This window comes from Ornithodoros turicata, chromosome 7 (genome assembly GCF_037126465.1).
Source record: "Ornithodoros turicata isolate Travis chromosome 7, ASM3712646v1, whole genome shotgun sequence".
NCBI lineage: Eukaryota > Metazoa > Arthropoda > Arachnida > Ixodida > Argasidae > Ornithodoros > Ornithodoros turicata.
The window spans coordinates 29,178,907-29,197,303 of NC_088207.1; positions in this window are offsets into that span (position 1 = coordinate 29,178,907).

Here is an 18,397-nt window from a genome sequence, read left to right on the forward strand (position 1 = left end):
TATTTTAGCAGTGCAACGTTTTGTGTGATAGGAACACTTTTTTTTTCGAATATACGTACTTCCAAAAACGACGACAGCACCGGCCGGCTGTTTCTGATGAACTAATCAATTTATTTTTGTTAAAAGAAGTAGGAAAGTGCATGGCGATCAGCCAACATTTCCCTCGTACCACTTCCGTCGGCAGCTACTAACGTAGAGTGAAATTTCCGGATACTATAAAACAAATCTTTTCCACGTTTTCCTTTTTTTTTTCTTGTTCTGAATTACTTCACATCTAAGCTGAATAAAATTGTTATGTAGAGATGCAAAATTTCTGGTAATCTTGACTGGCTGTAACAGAAGAATCGTTTTGTCGGATTTTTTAATGAATTTTTTTTAACGTGATCAGCCAACTTTTTATTGTTCAGTGACGAGGATTCACCATATAAATAAATTTCGGAATTGGAATTTTGAAATAATTTTCCCGACAACGACAAAAAAAAACAGACAGAAACCTTTGGTTTTCTCAATTTTTTAGGCCTGTCACCTCGACAGCTCCGATTGCAATTGCGCTTCTTCAGTGCTACACGTGTTTTATGTCTTACGGCGGAAATGTTTCACAGGTCTTGCTTTTCAGGGCAACGAGAACAAGAAGCAACGTTGAAGAGGAAAAGTGTACTTGGATAGCTCAACGCACCAGCGCAGCGTCTGCGAATCTTCTTTCCATTTTTGTGCGTCGTGATGACTGCGCGTGGGACCGGAGCAATCATTTCCTTTCATGTCGCCGATCGTTATGAGCAATGTTTAAGTTTAGTCTCGTTAACTTCCTGGGTACGAAAGCTGCCTCGACGACGCGTCTGAAATGTCATTCTATAAAAGGTCCATCGTGCTCTTGCACCGTTTTGTCGTCATCCCTGACAAGCACCGTGAGAACATCTTCCTCTGGACAAGAACTCTCCGTCGAATTTGGATGTATGACTCTTATTTATAACGCTGAACTCAGGCATAACAAGGATGAAAATAATGGGGGGGGGGGGGGGAGAAATAAAAGAAAAGAAATTTTCGTTACTTCGTTTTAGAAGGGTTGAGAAACTATCCATCTCGCTCGTGCTGAAGACTGGGAGGTGGTGGGTTCGAATCCTACCACCGGCTGTACTGTCTGAGGTTTTCCCTGGGTTTTCCGAAGATTTTTCGGACGAATGTTGGCACAGTTCCCCCTGAAGTCGGCCCAGGACGCATACTAACCCCCCCTGTCAACCGCTCCTTCCTGCTGTCCTCTCTCCATCTGTCCACATGTGTACGCCACCTATAGTCACAGTTGCTTCGCGGCGCTAACACAGAATCGAAAAAAGAAAAGAAACTAACTCTAGTCACATGTGTTTGATGCACTGTTGGTAACTTCGCAGCCCATGTATTCAATGCACACAGCCATACCTGTGTCCCGAGCACGCTGCTTTTCTAATAACATTCACAAAAAAATGCGAAGCTCGATCAAGGCAGGGACCGACGTCCAACGGGCGGGGAATTTTTCTGTGGAAGAGCAGACAGTTATTGGTACGCTTCGCGCTTTCACATGAAGAGGTGCGCGTGTCGTTTTCGACGATAATACATATCACATTTCTAAGAACTGAGGGGGAGAAATAAGGTGCCTCTTTCAGAGTAGCAGACTTTCGGTGTGCTGTGGCTACTGAACGATGAGATCGCACTGCCATAGGTCTATGCTTGACACCAGAGCTGTGAAGTAATCGATTACAAGTAATAAAGTAATTACTTACTTTTCGAGCAGTGCATTACTATACCTAGATACTTTCAGAAATGAGTAACTGTAGACTGTAATTTAATTACATTTTGCTCTTAAATTGCACTCAGGGGACAGTGACTTTTCACGATGTTCGCATGAGTTACGTTTAAATTTTTTTCTACAGCACTATATATTCCTCTTTTGAAAGCGTGCGGCTTCCTACTCGGTTCAAGTTTTCTATTTTTCTTATAGTTGCTCATGATGCACATATTTTAGCGTTAATTTAGAATACGATATGCTCCAACAAGGTCTGAACCACATGTGAACACCCATCTCACCTAGTCAACCATGTCGACTTGTAACTACTCTCTCAATAAATTGAATTTGAAATCTGTAACAGCTTAGCGTTGAGAAGCATGTCTAGTACTATAAAATTGCTAATTTAATTGAAGTGTCAAATGTTCTTTATGTGCTGTGCTTTCTGTGTTCACATAAACATTTTTGTTGTTTAGTCTGTTATATATGTCGATTCTGAACGTCGGGTACGAAAAACTATGAATAAAGCATTACAATGGAAGCTAGCTGGTGTAACAAAGTTGATGGTATCATCAGTAGTAGCATTATTCCAGGAGTTTTCCACCAGTGTATCTGGTGTAAGTAATGTGGAGTTGCTGGCCTTAACAAACTAGTGAAGCCAAAATCTCCATTTTCTTTTTCTTTAAATCAATCAATCAATCGGTATCATTTCCTTGAGCTTGAGGTAGTGGTAGGGACAGGAGCACAAAACACAAGTGTACAGGACTGGACTAGGACTAGACTAGTCCTGTCTACTTGTGTTTTGTGTTCCTGTCCCTACCACCACCACCTCATGCTCATGGTATAGTGATACCGTGAAAAACTACTTCTCATTATTTTGTGGGAGAGTTTGTAACGTGTGGCCGCTTTCAACGCACACGGCCTGAAGTAACTCAAGAGTAACTTAATTACATTTGACAAGTGACTATAACTGTAACCAAGTTACATTTTAGTTTCAGTAACTTTTCCTGTAACTGAAATACTTTCAGAGTCATGTAACTGACTCAATTGTATAGCCTGAGTAAATACGGGGGACATGCCTTCGCACGATGAACATGATTCCTTCAAAAGTGGAAGCATCGTTTCTCAACTCCTTCAATTTTGTTACACGTGGATTTTGCAGTGTTTACTTCCTATCACAGCATGGAAAACGAAATTCGCACGAAAGAAAAAGGCCAATACAAAGGAGAAAGTGGGCGCTCACAACAATCGAAAGAAACCGTAAAATGTGATACATACATGTAGGAAACAAAAGTCGGGCAGGCACTAATACACTCTTTTTAACGCGTCCCGGAAGACCTTTCAACACATTGTGCCACATGCATTAGCTCGTAATGGCGAAGATAGATCATCAACAAGAGTGCGGAGGCACTTTGCCACCCAAGGCTGACGTCCCATTTGTTGATTTTTTCCTGCATGTAGCAACTACCAGCACTGAACACTGGACGTAAGAAGCAGAGTGGACGGAGGTCCAGTACGCCATTTTTGGGAGGGAACAAAAGCGGGAAAACGAAAGTAACGCATCAGAACTCATCGTTATTGCATTGTTATTGGCGGCAGTGCTGTAAATGCGTATGCGGGTTCGAGGGGGGAGGGGGGGGGGGCGGCAAGGACACGCGCGGGTATTTCGGTTATCGAAACAGATACCATCATCATGTGACATTAAAGATGTCACCGAAAAAAAGACGGACTGTCAAATATTGAAGGGACGGAGGAGAGATTAAAGCGGCGATGACTCCGCGAAATGACTTATTGGAGGGAAGCAATTGGCAACATGACGTATAGATGCAGGCCAGCTGGTGGACACAGTCTTCTGCTGGTGTCGTCGTTCTGTTTGTGCCCAAACGTAGGCTTTTGCACTGTGGATTTGGGGAGAAGCTTGTACTGACACCGCAATAGAAGCACCGCTGCAATACTCGCGATGAATTAAAGGGATAATTAGTTGACGATGCACTAGAGAAAATTAAAAAGGAAGCAGCTTACACCACACTCTCACCATCACTGCGTCTGTAGTCGTTCTAGATGTAGACTAAAATAGCTTTGATACAGAGCTGTCTGCTTGCCCAGTCGGTGGCAAATGAAAAATTAGAAAAATGGAAGTACGAAACATAAGTAAAAAGTTTATGCTTGTTAGAGCGAGATTACGACGCGTTTACAATGTCCTTCTCTGTCCTGATTTGCCGAAAATGGAAGCTGTGCCCTTTCTTGGGACATTCCACATTGACCTCAATGCGCTTACATTAGGTTCAAAAAAAAGGCATAGACCCAGTGCTCTCTTCAACTCGTGACTATCCCCATTTTTTCCTTCCAATCATCATCATCAACTCGTGACTGGTAACGGTACCCTTCAAAGCCTGGAATGTCTTATGTGGTGAAGTTCAGACTGTGAAGTTTTTCACTATGATGATGACGATGACGACGATGATGAGGATGGTGGTGGTGGTGATGTGTTGGAGTTTAATGTCGTAAAAGCATCAATGGGAAGTTCCGGTTCCGAAGTGTGTAAGTAATTTTATCATGCCAGTGGCGCTGCTAAAGTTGACTTACAACTATATTGAATTGTTACTGTGCATTCGCGCACTGTGCTTTTTCCAAAACTCGTAACACCGTTTTCGCTTTTCAGCTCAATCACGTTTTAATACAGGTTTCCCCTACACATCATAAGTTCGCATCGACGTATTAATGTTCTTCCCTGTAGAGTTCCACGCGCTTGCCACCAGAGGGGTCCGAGCTCCGAGCTGCCTCCGAAAGGCCATAGTTTGTCCATTTTGTCATGACAGATGGAAGCGGACCCTTCTCCCTCTATACAAACAGTGGATTTCATCTATATGTGACTTTCGAGACACTAAAATTTTTCGAGTACTTTTATACTGCTTTCACTGGAAAAAACTTAGTAAACGGTGCTTTAACGCGCTGAAAAGTTGAAGAATACATCGGCTGCAGATGCCGTGGGTTACTCCGAAGAAAATCTGATTTTAAAGCAGAGAGGGGACGTCTTGGACGACGATGACCAAACAATGAGAAACATATTTTGCCCTTCAGAAACTACACTTTGGTGCACATTCCTCTATGGAAGAAATAAAGAACTTTCTAAACCTAAAACACATACATGGGAAAATGGAAATGGAGGTTGCTATACCGTGTTGTGATGCCCATAACTTCATGAGGGGGGCTCAGTCAGAGGGGGGCTCAGAAGTGGTAGAATTCGTCGGGTGACGCGTTCAATTTCGCCTCTCTCTCTCTCTCTCTCTCCCTCTTTCCCCCTCTTTGGCCAAAGTCGCATCACGAAGCAGTTAAAGGCCATAAATGTACTGCATTCGTAAGACCTTGCAGGAAGAAGAACGGAACGTAAATAGTAATGCCATACTTTTTGCGTAAGTTTAAGTATAGCATCATCCCATGTCATCATCACTTCTTCATTTATTGTTGTTGTTGTTAAGTATAGCCCCGTTGGCCAAAGACACTTTGGAAACGCCGATGGACCTGTCCAGATCTGTCACGCAAACAGCGTAGGCCGTTGTTGGACGCTGTGTAGTAATATCAAAAACAAACGCTGAATCAGAGCTAATAGATAAATTAAATTTCTAGAATATGCCAGTCGAAACGCATGTGCTTTGCAGCGTATAAAAATGGCACGATAGCGGAACTTGTGTATTGAGGAGCCCACGAGTCCTATGCAATGCTGCTGTACAAATTACAATTGGTAGCATCAACTTTATACAGCGAGTACCTGAAGAAGGCAGGAGCCTTATGTTGAGCACATCGCTATACTGTAAGTTCCCGCTGGCAATGTCAAGGCGAGCGTCCTGTGCGAGATAACCGCTACTGAAGCGAACGTGTGTCAAGCAGCATAATGGATAACTCAGACGCCGCCATTGTTTGACTCATCGCCACAAAATAGTGACTACAATGCACAAAGCCCACAGAGTGTCCAGGCCAGAGGGTAGTCCAGAATTTTACGTCGCGTTACGAACAATGAGCGACGCCACAATCATCAGTCGGTTTTCCTCACGTGAAGCTTCATTGACGTGCGGAGGACGAGGTGTCCAAGCAACCTGTGCTATCCCACCATGTTTCTGGAGTCGTCAGCCGGGATCGCACCCGCTACCTTAGTCGTATGTAGGTAGTGGTGGTGGTGCAAAGAGCTCGCAGTTGTCGGCCTCACGGAAGTGGGCAAACGTCACGACTAACGCTCTGGGGGAATGTGCGTCCTGGGCCGACTTCTAAGGGAACTGTGCAGGCATATGTCTGACAGCGTCTGACGAAAACCCAGGAATAACCCCAGACCGCACAGCCAGCACCGGGATTAGAACTCGGGTACGGGCAAACGGACACGTTCCCAACCGATCCACCAATGCCGGTATAGGCGCAAACACGCGTTACCTCCATTATCCACCAGACACAATACTCGTCTCCCCACCATTATTCAAACGTCAAGCAGAATGGAACATGCGAAAAAGAACGTAGAATCTAAACCAATTCTATACGCCTTTAACTCCGCACGCTGCCCACGAACATCGTGCAACGTTGCCATCCAACAGCGTAAACACGCATGCAGGAAAACAATCTTCCAAATAGCGCGCATGAAAATCACATTCAGTCGTCGTCCTCCTCCTCAAAACCCCGGACGTAAAACCAAGAAACCACGTCCTCGGTCGAGCTCTTCGTGAACAAACACAAGTCGCCCTGATAGTTTGAGGAACCGAGGGAAAGAGACAGCCGCATATATCACATTGTCCCCCGTTCTCTGCGGCCCCTGTACGCGAACAAAGACAATAAATGCCCAACAGTATGCGCCATCGAGCATGTTATATCCCCACGCCTGTTTTGGCGTACAATTTAGCCTCCTTCTCATTTTTGGTAGAGCAAATGGCGTTATAGGTCGTTCAAACAAGGCATTTCCACGTTCTTTTGCTTCTGCTGTATAGGAGGGATCGTTATGGTTGGGCTGCGGCGTTTGCCAACGCTTTTCTAACCGACGCTCATAAAAGTGTCGTTATACGAGTGACGTTTTGTTTTTCTCCAAAGCAATATTTGTTACAAATTAGGCCCCATTCGTTTGCCTTGTTCAGGGATGGGAAAGAAGGCTCGCCTTCTCTTTTAACGGCGCTAAAGGGTGAGTTTTACAGTTTGTAAAAGTGGCAAGCCGTGTTGGCAAGTACACGGTACGCGAACCCACAACATGAAGAACGGAACACTTTCCGGCTTATTGGGACTGGCTTAGGTCGGTTGTTGGGTTGGATACGGTGATGCACACACATGTCATTTGCTTTATTGCTGTATCTGCGGTGCCGGTATGAAAGGCATAGCCAGACAAGGTACCTGGACCAGAAGCAGCCGGTGGTGTCCAGCAGTCTAGATGTTACTATTCACATTCACTATGTGAAAGAGATCCTTTACACAAAGATGGTTTACGTGCTATTAAGAGCGCTTGTACATAAGGTCGGACATGGAAAATTCCATCAGGATTTTCTCGTGGTCCATTAAGAATTTATGATGATGGACCACCAGAAGGGTCTAGCTGTGCACCAGAAGGTGCTAGCGGTCCATTAGGAAATTGTATTGGTCCACCAGTCACGGTCCAGTCCATGGTGCACCAGTTAGGACTATTGGACGACCAGACATGTCTCGCGCACTATTACAGAGAGCTCTTCTATGATGAAGGATGAAAGTCACTGAAAAGGTTAGCCAGCTGTAGAACTTGAACCCACATATCACCCTACCTGTACCTTAACCTACAAAACCCTACAGCTGGCTAACCTTTTCAGTGACTTTCATCTTTCTTCGTTAATTTCTTAGGTAATTTGAGGCTTTGTATGTATTTGTCCCTCCTATGTTGTTCCAGCCTCAGAACATCAGTTCTCTCAAGCTTTTATATACCGATACCGTTGTAGTCCTACGCGCGCTTTTAAAAGTGCGCTTAAATTGCGTATAAGAAGATTATGCATTTACAAATTATGCGAGTTTATTGATGTGTGTAATACCCCGTGTCACACAGCCAATCAAATGGCATTCCCATCGAATGGCATTCGCTCCGAATGTTATTGGCTTCGTGTTGCATCGAGCTACATGAAGAATACAAAGAACCTCATACGCGAATGACGTCACTGTCGATGATTTGGAGCTATATACCGGTACATTCGATGTATTTTAATTCCTTTTTCTCGAAACTAGCGAAACATTATATAATTTCGCAAAATCGTTGCGTTTTGGACGACGCTCACCTTGCCAATTATCACAAGCAACACATGTAAGTAGCCTATCTGTACCACACTTAGCAACGTGGCAATTGGGAATGAGGGTAGTTCTCCGAAAAAGAGTGTTGGGCCTTCCTTGGTTGATGTCAAAAGCTATTAATTCGTGATAAAAATATTGGAGTACAACTTTTAATTCATGTTTATTTCATCCTAACGGTTTATCGTCGTTGTTTTTGCTACCACTCTCCTGACGAGGCTACGCAGTCGGTGCGAGAGGGAAAAGCGAATGAGTTCCGCGAACTCATTCGCTGGGCGAATGCCATTCGCATGTATTGCCATATTGGCTCTACCGTGTGATGCGGAACGAACGTCATATCATTCGCTGGTAATGACATTGAATTTGCGTTGTGACGGGGGTATAATACACGTGGTTTAGCCTGCTCACCATCAGTTAACCTCCACAATGTTGGGGTAACTTTCGCGAGTTTGTAAGCCAAAGTGATTGTAATTTATTGTTATTGTACCTTCCATGACGCGTGTTTGCTTTTTCGAACAAGTAACACTAACGAGCTCATAAGGAAGTGGGTGTAGGAATTTCAAAATGAAATTACGAATGTCCTGCTGTACGAATGAAAATGCTGAATGTCCTTTCCATGCTGGGTTCTGCTTCTTCAGCCTAGTTACTGCATTTCTACAACATTCTTCTAACCAGACCCACAGGTCTGAACCAGAATCGTATTTTAAGCGCTTAAGTACAAGATCATGTCCACAATAACACAAAAAAAAAGAGGAAGATAAAAAAATCGCGCTTTAACATTAAGTTATTAGTTACGAACGCGAAAGTATAACTCCGTGGAATGCCCTTTTGCGGGGTCCTTTTCTCCGGGGACCTTTTTCCGGGGATCTTTTCTCCGGTTCCCTAAGGGGGTGTATCGGCCGTAAAAAAAAAGAAGAAAAAAACACCCTGTCAGCATAACGTGACCTATTAGGGTTGTAAGTTAGGATTACGACCGTATTAGGATTAAGATTGCAGCTTTCATGCACCCCCTCCCCCATTCCTGCGGTCTTCAAGAAAGGACACCAATCCACACCAAGGACACTTGACACTTGACAAGAAACTGCCAACCAACCTGGCACCGGACAGTATAGATAGCAGCAACTCCACCGAGAATAAAACTGGGTTCATATGTCTCATTGTGCGCAACGTGGCTTCCAAAAGCAATAAAACTTCTTGATTGACACGCCTCAAAGCCTCTTTTTAATTTTTTATTATTCCTGTTTCTTTTTCTTATTTTTTTTTAACCAACCAACCAAAGCCCCATGTCTTCCCGATTCCCCACCACCAGCCCAAACGTGCAGCGTGAAGCACGCACATGACTCGAGCGCCGTCGCCTGCAGGAGTATGACTCCAATCTTTCTCCCTTAAAAGATTCTCCTTTGAAGAGAGGCGCCCAAGGAACAGGCGGGTGATGCCAATCTGAGACAAGAGCCCCCCCCCCCTCCCCCCCCCTCCCATCCTACCCCACACGTGTTTCTTCTTGAGCGACTGTTGTCATTTCAGCGTCAGCGTTTCCCCAAACACCTTCAGGGCGCGTGCGACCATATAGGAGACCCGAGCGCGCGCGTAAATCCTCCTCGCCTCTCCTGTTTTCCCGTTTTCGAGTCCCGCATTCTTCGGTGTAGTAATGTGCTGCCACATGTGGGCTGTGTGTCACGTGGTTTCACCGACGTGCGTTTTGCGACACAAAAAACCCTTCAGCTTTGCGCAAAGCGCAAGCATATTTTCAGAAGGTACCCATTAAAATCAGCCCCAGGGATGCTTATATTCCCGTCAAAGTTAATACGGTGTTCCCTTAATTGGGCAAGTTATTTTAATAAGCTCACACACAAAACACTAGTATAACTGGCACGAATTACATTAATTGCCGAAACTGCGGTCCATACGGGAACGCCAATTTATTTCTTTTTATTTTGTGCTAGCGCCGCAATAGCAGCTGTGGCTATGCGCGTCGAATGTGAACGTTATTTGAAATGTGTCTTCTTGGGGACTGTTGCATGTAAGTGCAAATTCAAGTGGCGTTGTATCAGAAATAAATGAGGTTTTAAAAGGTACCGAGAAGCAACTGTCATTTTTGTTCCTCCGGTTAGTTCTACTGAACACATTTTGCGAGGAATTTCGTTCTTTTTTACGTCATATCCGCTAGGTCCACGATGACGGTTCCACAAATTCCATCGCCAGATACATTCCGCTCTGCAGCTCAGCATCGAAACCAAACCGCATGAGCTATTATGTTAATATATTTTTATAATATGCGTATAGAGAACCGAACCGGACTGAGAACATTGAAGCTCTGACAGAAAAGATGCCTATTGCTATACCTGGTATTCTCTTATCTTTGTTGCACAATATGGTGATTTCTGCACAGTGTTCCCTGATCGGCGAGCGACTGTCATGGCACAAGACGGAGAGATGGCGTGTGTAGTGTAGGACTAAATGTTAACAAAAGAATGACAAAAAATGGTTAACATTAAGGTTAAATTAAAGTTCACCAGAACACAAAATCCAGAGACCGTCGTGTTCTCTGCGAGCGCACTTGAAGGGCCGTCGTATGGCTGCACCGCGGCTTGCAGGTGGTCGGGCTCTGTTTATGATGTTACCACGAGTTTCGCGAGCTGCCCCAGGCACCATTTGTGGAGGAAAGTGGACGCGGCCATGGCACACGCCACTATATACTATTCGTTTTTTTACGCCTGTTGTTCGTGCCTGTTGTAAACGCCAGCAGCAACCTGCAAGGCCTCCTCTCTGGCATTATTTTATGGCCCAGGCGGTGGGCTGGTGGGTGATCTCCACAAAGAAACCAATTCCGCACAGAGTATATACGAGAAGGAGAAACACAGACTCGCTGACTTGTCGCAGATTGGTGACGCTTTTGTATGGGTGCGCGTGGCTGGGGGTGTTATAAATTTTTATGCTGCCGAAGCGACACAACATATGTATTACTTGAGTCGTGGACATGGAAGACCATGGGAAATCACGCCAAACCCCATACCGTTTCGTTGATTTCAAGTGGTCACCACTCATGATGCTGTATGAATCTGGGAGGGATATACGTAAAAAGTTTATGATGCAAATATTGGTGTTACTTTGATTGTCATTGTTATTGAGTTCCGTACAGAACTGTAGCTGAAACACACCTTCCTTCGTTAATTGATCATTTAGGACCGCATTTAGTCCGTTAGGCGGCGTGTCAGGAGCAAAAAATGCGAAACATACTTTTAGGGTGGCCTATCATGAACAGCACAATTTAATCTGCAAGAGCGCCGCGGCGTGATGAAGATCTCTCAGATCTGGGGGACAGGGTCAACGACGGGGTCCACGACGAAATTTCAATGTACGAAGGGTGTTCAAGTCAAACCGGTACTTTGTCTCCTGAGTGCACAAATGCCTCGCGCTACTTCTTTTTCGTCATTTTCACACGTGACAGGCCTCCGCGTTCACCACGTGGTGGTCCAAAGTTTGCGCGAAACAGAAGACACGTGCTGGACAAGATGGCCGATAATGAGGTGAGCGCGCACATCGAACAGCGAATTGTCACGAAGTTTCTCGTGAATGAAGGCGTAAAGTCATCTGAAATTCACAGAAGACTTCAGGCTCACTATGGCCACGATACACGTAGCCGCAGCAAAGCGTTTGAGTGGGGCAAACGGTTCTGAGACGGCCGTACATCAGTGCAGGACGATCCCGGCCCGGGCGGCTCAAAGCCCAGCGTCAGATTTCCTGAGAACATTCAACTTGTGGAGCGCCTCATTCTCAAGGACCGACGGATAACATGTCTCAAACTGGCTCGAACGACGGATTTTTCTGTGGGAACGTTGAACACTATCATTCATGAACACCTCCAGTTTCGGAAAGTCAGTGCCCGTTGGGTCCCGAGGCAGCTCTCCGTGTTTGACCGGCAGAGAAGACTGGAAATCTCCCAAGAGCTAAGGTACCGTTTCGACACTGAAGGACAGCCGTTCCTTGATCGGATCATCACGTGCGATGAAACGTGGGTGCACTCAGGATTTCACTCCTGCGTCTAAACGCGCCTCAAAACAGTGGAAGCATCCGGGCTCGCCAGCTCCCAAGAAGTTCCGAAGCACCCCATCTGCGGGTGAGGTCATGGCCACGGTTTTCTGGAACAAGACTGGCGCTGTCCGTGTTGATTTTCTGCCAAGTGGTACCACCATCAATAGTACATATTACTTCCAGGTTCTCAGGGATGTGCATAAGGCGCTGAAGCAAAAGCGACCGGGCCTCATCACCAAAGGAGTCCTCCTCCTACAGGACAATGTACGCCCGCGTACCGCGCATCTCACGACACGCACCTTACAGGAACTTGGCTGGAACCTTACAGGAACTTGCTGCTACATCCCTCTTACAGTCCAGACCTCGCCCCCAGCGATTTCCATCTCTTCAGGCCACTGAAGGCGTTCCCTCGGGGCCGCCACTTCAGCTGCGACGACGAGGTCAAGAATGCGGTCCGATCATGGCTGCTACGCGCCGGTAAGGATTTCTCCGCTGCTGGCATCCAAGCCCTCGTGAAACGCTGGGACAAGTGCATTAGTGCAGCTGGAGATTACGTTGAAAAATAAAAATAATTTCTCGCCTGTATGTTCATTTTACCTTTGCGAAAAATGAAAAGTCCCGGTTTGACTTGAACACCCCTTGTAGTGTTCCACAATCGATTCGAAATTTCGAATCGAATACACAAGTATTCGCTTCAGTACTCGAAAAACAAAATGTTAATGTTCGCACAGCCCTATTAGGCACATTTATTCCAAGATGTGCAGAGTGTTTCAAAAGGACGACAGCGTCGGGAAAATTAGCCGTATTAGTTTATAAATATGATTGCGTTACAGAATTGATTGGATTGAGTTACATAATTGATAGTGCATTTGGTTCCTTCCTCTAGGGAAAGGTCCCCTACGGCGATTCATCGAACGCCGTTTTATCGAATCGGTGGCCTCCGCTTTTTCTTGCGGCAATGTGTGAAATACGTAAAAGGCTCTCCTGACCTAACCGTGGTCAGGCGTCAATGAAAAGGCGTTAGATGAAATGGCCGGACACGCTATTCATACAAACACAGGAAGAAGATGTATATTCTGCCCTCGATAACATGGCCTGCTCATAGGTTTCGGATGACGCACGTCAAAACTGGTCCACTAATTTCAGGATGACTCATGATGCTCTCTGTGGCAATGGCCAACACACCTGACAGGGCAATGTCCTGGCCGTTGGGATCTGGTTCAGCGGACGGAGCTAACAGCCGGAAGCGAACATACGTCCGATACGAGAGATAACGCTGAAATAAAAAGTTTAAAAATAATACATCGAAAAACCAAAAGTTAAAAATGCACTTTTAAATCTGAATCCTGAAAATATGCATGGTGTCGAGTTCCTGGGTGCCGAAGTAGTCGTCGTTACAATACATTTCCCTCTTTCATTGCTCGGTAGCTGAAAGTTCCCCACGCTGCTCTTTTTCTCTCTCTCTCTCTCTCTCTTTCTTCTTCAACCACCTGCTACATCTCTGCGGAACTCTTCTAATCAGGCCCATAGGTTTGGACCAGAACCTCGTTTTAAGCGTTCAAGTACAAGACCATGTCAACAATACAAAAATGACGCGAAAATTCGCACTCTAATAGTCACTGTTTCGAGTTACGACCGATAAAGTACCGATACGATACGATAAAGTACGACTTGTACCGATATGTTCATGTACCGGGATGCCCGTGTAACGAAACGTCCACGTACCAAGATGTCCATGTACCGAGATGTCTGTGCACCGAAACGTCCGTGTATCGAAATATCTGTACCAGAACGTCCTGTGACGAATCGTCCGTAAACTCACTTGGCTCTCATTCACCGGTTCCTTTATCTGCAGGCCTCGCAAGGATATAGTAGGTCCACAAAGTTCCACAAGTAATTTTTGGCCGTTTGGTTGGGGACTAGTAGGTGCAATGCCACAGCAGTTCATCCATTTCGGGACTAAATACATGGAAGTTTACATGAATTTTAGGGATTATTTTCAGTGCTGGGGACTAAAATGGGGAGCAATTGTTGTCTAGGGGACTATAAGCTGTGATGTGATTTGCTGTGACGTGACAGAAAAAGAAAAAAAGGGGGGATTAAGTCACGACAAAGTCAGACTGACTACCCCAGACCACCGCAGTTAGTTGAAATAAACAAAAAAAGGTAGAAAACCCAGTAGTTGGGGGGGCGGGAGACAAACATCCCGAACTGGTGAGAACACTTGTCACAAACGAGGGACCAGAAAGTGTCACAAAATGTCAATCGGATACGCTTCTACAAGGAAACGTAGGAGCGCTGTCAATGCAGCCGCTTGATGATTGAATGGCTGAGGACCCAGGAGCTTTACAAGGTCAAATGGCCGGGCGTCCAGGCGAGCCGGACTTGCTTCTAGTGTCCTGCGACTGTCGGCATACTTGGAGCACCTGAGGAGGATGTGCTCTGTGTCCTCAATAACATCGCACTCACTGCAGTTTGGAGATGGTGACTTGGCCAGCTTGTAGAGCAACCGGCCACTGTACGGGAAATTCAGCCGGTGCCTGTGCAGGAGACACGCTGCTTGCCGAGGAAGCGACGGAGGTACCCGGAAGCGTAGCTCGGGGTCGACCCTGTACAACAGCGGAGATCGAGCAGATCCTGTCAGCCAAGAAGGGTTGCACATTTGTTGTCTCAGTTCACGTGTCATCATCCTCTTTGCGTCCCGTATGGTGATATATATGGCCTTTGTTTGTACGTGACTGTGTTGAAGTGCTCGGCGCGCAGCAGCAGCCGCAGTCTCGTTACCGGCTCTGCCGCAGTGACCAGGAATCCACTGTAACACGATATCATGCCCCTGTGAGACCGCGGCATCACATGGGTGCAGCACATCATGAACAATTAGGGCCAGACATCCTGTGGTAAGCATAGAGGCCAATGCATAGAGGCCAATGACTCTAGGCCACATCTTGAGTCACTGTACACAGACCACTGAGAGTACGTGGGTTGAGAAATGATGAAGCTTAGTGCCAGATGGATCCCGTGGAGCCCAGCTACTGAAGCCGAGGTGATGGGTGACAGCCGCACTGATCTTTAGACACTCATCTCAGGAATGACGAATGCACATGACGAGCCAGATGTCGTTGTAGATGCATCGGTGAAAAGTTGAACTCTACCCGCGGACATCTCCATTAGGTCTAGACCAGGCTGCCGGAGGACTTGAGTCGATACATCTTTCCGGCGTGGTAGGCCCGGGATATTGACCCTCACTTCAGGTGGTTGCAGGGCCCATGTTGGAACAGCTGGGTACACGTGCTGCGTGTGCTTAGTGAGAATCAATTGTGCCTGGATAGCCTGCGTGAACGCAGAGCTGGAACGCCGCAATAAGGCTCGAAGCACAGGATGGCGTTGATGACGTGCTGCCAGTCGAGAGAAGTGTCAAAACGACTCTTGCATCCCGAGAACAGGTACAGGTGGTTCCCGTGCCTCTGCCATGGCTACCGTGTTGGAGGTTGCTCGAGGAATGCCAATAAGACATAGCTTACTACTCTTTGCAAGATTGGTTTGTAGGGCTTGCTCTGTCGTAAGAGGGAGGTTGTGAAGCACCGGTATGTGGTACGCTAACAACTGGCTTATGAGGGAGCAGTGAACACCGAGCATTGCTTTCGTCGAGCTACCCCATCGAGAGCCGCATAGATATCTCAGTACGTTGAGTCTGCTCTCCGCTCTTGCCTGCTGTAACTGCTCCCTTATTTACTCCTTTTCCCCTTAGAGTGCAACACAACACAACATCCTCCTCCTTCTTTGTTCCATCAACAAACAGGATAATTTAAATACATTGAAACGGTGCCTAATGTCTCGGAAGAGACCGATTAACGAACACTAAACCGCCTTACCCGTTTGTTAATATGCGTTTTCCTTTATTTTTTCTGTTAGCACTTTGCGTAGCACGAGATGAAAGTGTTATACGGTTTCTCGTACACATGCAACAGCCACTCTTCAAAGCCCACCCCGGCTTATTCTTCAGTTCTTGTTTCTTATTTTATAAATTTATTATTTTTTTGTGTGTGTTCGCAGACATTCTGGAGCGTTTTACAACTCTCAGTGCTATAGTGGCAGCAAGGGAGGGAGCTGTGTTATTTAGTCGGGAGCGGGTTTACGACCGAACGAGATGGGGGCAAAAACGGTCTCGTGCTTCAGTGGTAAACAAAAGAGATGCGTGCTTAAAAACAATGTACGGGCGGCGGCGGAAAAGAGCGGTTCCCTCTGATGGTGGCTCGCTAGTGCGGGTTTATGGCTGTCACCGCTGCGGCCGGCTGCAGGAACCACGGCCAGTGCTTTCGGGGCTGTGCAGTGTGGCGAGAAGACAAGCAGCAATTGCCACTCGTCGGAGTGTGCCGGACAGAAACTGTGGCTTCTCCGCTTCAGTTTGGCGAAAATTTAGTGACGCACAAGATATAGGGACGCCACGATATTCCACCGTTAAGAATCCACCGTTGAAAATCCCAGACGTTCAAAATCCCAGATTTCTAAATTAAAGATTTAATATGAAGAATGGCGGAATGATAGTTTTGAGTAATACATATTACTGACAAACCTCGCAGTATTGCGTTATTTTGACGTTAGTAGAAGTAATTGTCGCGAATAAAAACCAGGTTTTTGGCGACCGTTAGGCTTAGCATGGCGGCCACATCAGAGCAGCAAAAATTGTTAGAATTTGGTTAGGTTATGTTAGTTTTTAGTTTAGGTGCTTTGTGACAGTTGACCACGCCGTTGGGGGGCTCCCCACAGTTGGGTACGCACGCAACGATAGCGCCGTTTGGGATTTTGAACATATGGGATTCTAAACGGTGGGTTCTTAACGGTGGCATTTCGGGATACCCTCCAAGATATTGGACGAAAAACTTGGGATTTTGAGATTACACTTGTATTCGACCCTAACACCGTAGGTGACATGTAGATGTCAAAGACAAAAGCTCATCCAGCAGGCAGGGCGTCGTAGTTTTGGAGAAAAACAAGTAAAACACGCAGCATGTTTGGTTTCGGTTTCGATGACGTCAACATGGGCTCTCCTCACGTTGGTGGACGTCACCGAGATAAAGGTGATTGTTCACTGCTTCGAGATATGATATGACGGAGTCAGCAAATTTTATTTCGAATTGCTAGCACAGAACAAAACCCGAAAGTGACTGACACTGACGTTGCCAATCAACCAAAGCCCCGACTATAAAATTCGACCACAAATAAATGACTGCGAATTTAATTCAGATATTTTGCGCAGTGCCTCTGCGGGTCACAGGAAGCCATGTAATACATAAGATGGCGTAGATGCAAGCTAGCTGGTGGATAAACTCCATGATATAGGGGAGCCTGAGAGTGGGCAACGGTAAGCCGTTTGCACCCCCACCACCACCACACAAACACTACACAAATCCCCATCGCTGACGGGGATTCATCATGCAAACAATGTAACAGCGTTTTTGTAGCTTTGGTTGCGTTTATCCACTCAGTTATTATGTGAATTATTATTATTAGCTGCCTTCGATTCGCGAAAAAGTGCAAGAAGCAGTGTAGGTACGTATAGTGTGTGTATGTATAGAGGTGTACTGGGGTAGCCAGTACGATTTAGTGGTGACTCACCTCCCTATTTTTTTCTTCTATCCATCACCACCACCATCGAATGCCAACGAAGTGCGCGACAGGTACTCTCGTGTAAAGTACACCTAGCCCAATCGAATAGAAAAGTGTAAGCCTCAGATAGTCTCTCACAGACCTTTGCGCTGCATCGCAACTTCATTTTCGGGGCAATTATTGTCTACATAAATTGACTCGAGGTAGAAAAACAGGTACATGTTAACAAAAACCGATTGCCAGCATGCTCCGTATCGATCATAAAACATCACCAATAACGACGGTTACCCTATATCCACGTCGTCTGCTCCACGGTGCACGAAACGTTGCACGGACGTCGGAGACCGTGCAGTGTTTTCGTGAGTTCGTGCTGCACTACCGGTGCACTTTTACTAATCGAATGGTCGAATGTAATGCGAACGCTGCACCTCCGCTGAATCGAATGCGGGAACTTGCACCGTTTGCACTAGTTCAGAAAGTGCATCCCTATCGAAGAGAGCTATTATTATTCCGCTGGTTCCTCTTACACTGTCCGTGTTTTCACACGGGCGACATCCTCACGGAAGATTTTAGAGAAATAAAAAGCTAAAACACTGCTCACGGAGTTCCGCCCCGTGTTATGTTGAACATTCACACGGTGCTGCAATATCGGCAGTGGCGTACTGCGCACCTAGCAGACGACATTTAGCAGACGAGACTTAGATTGATTGTTTTTTTGTTTGTTTTTTC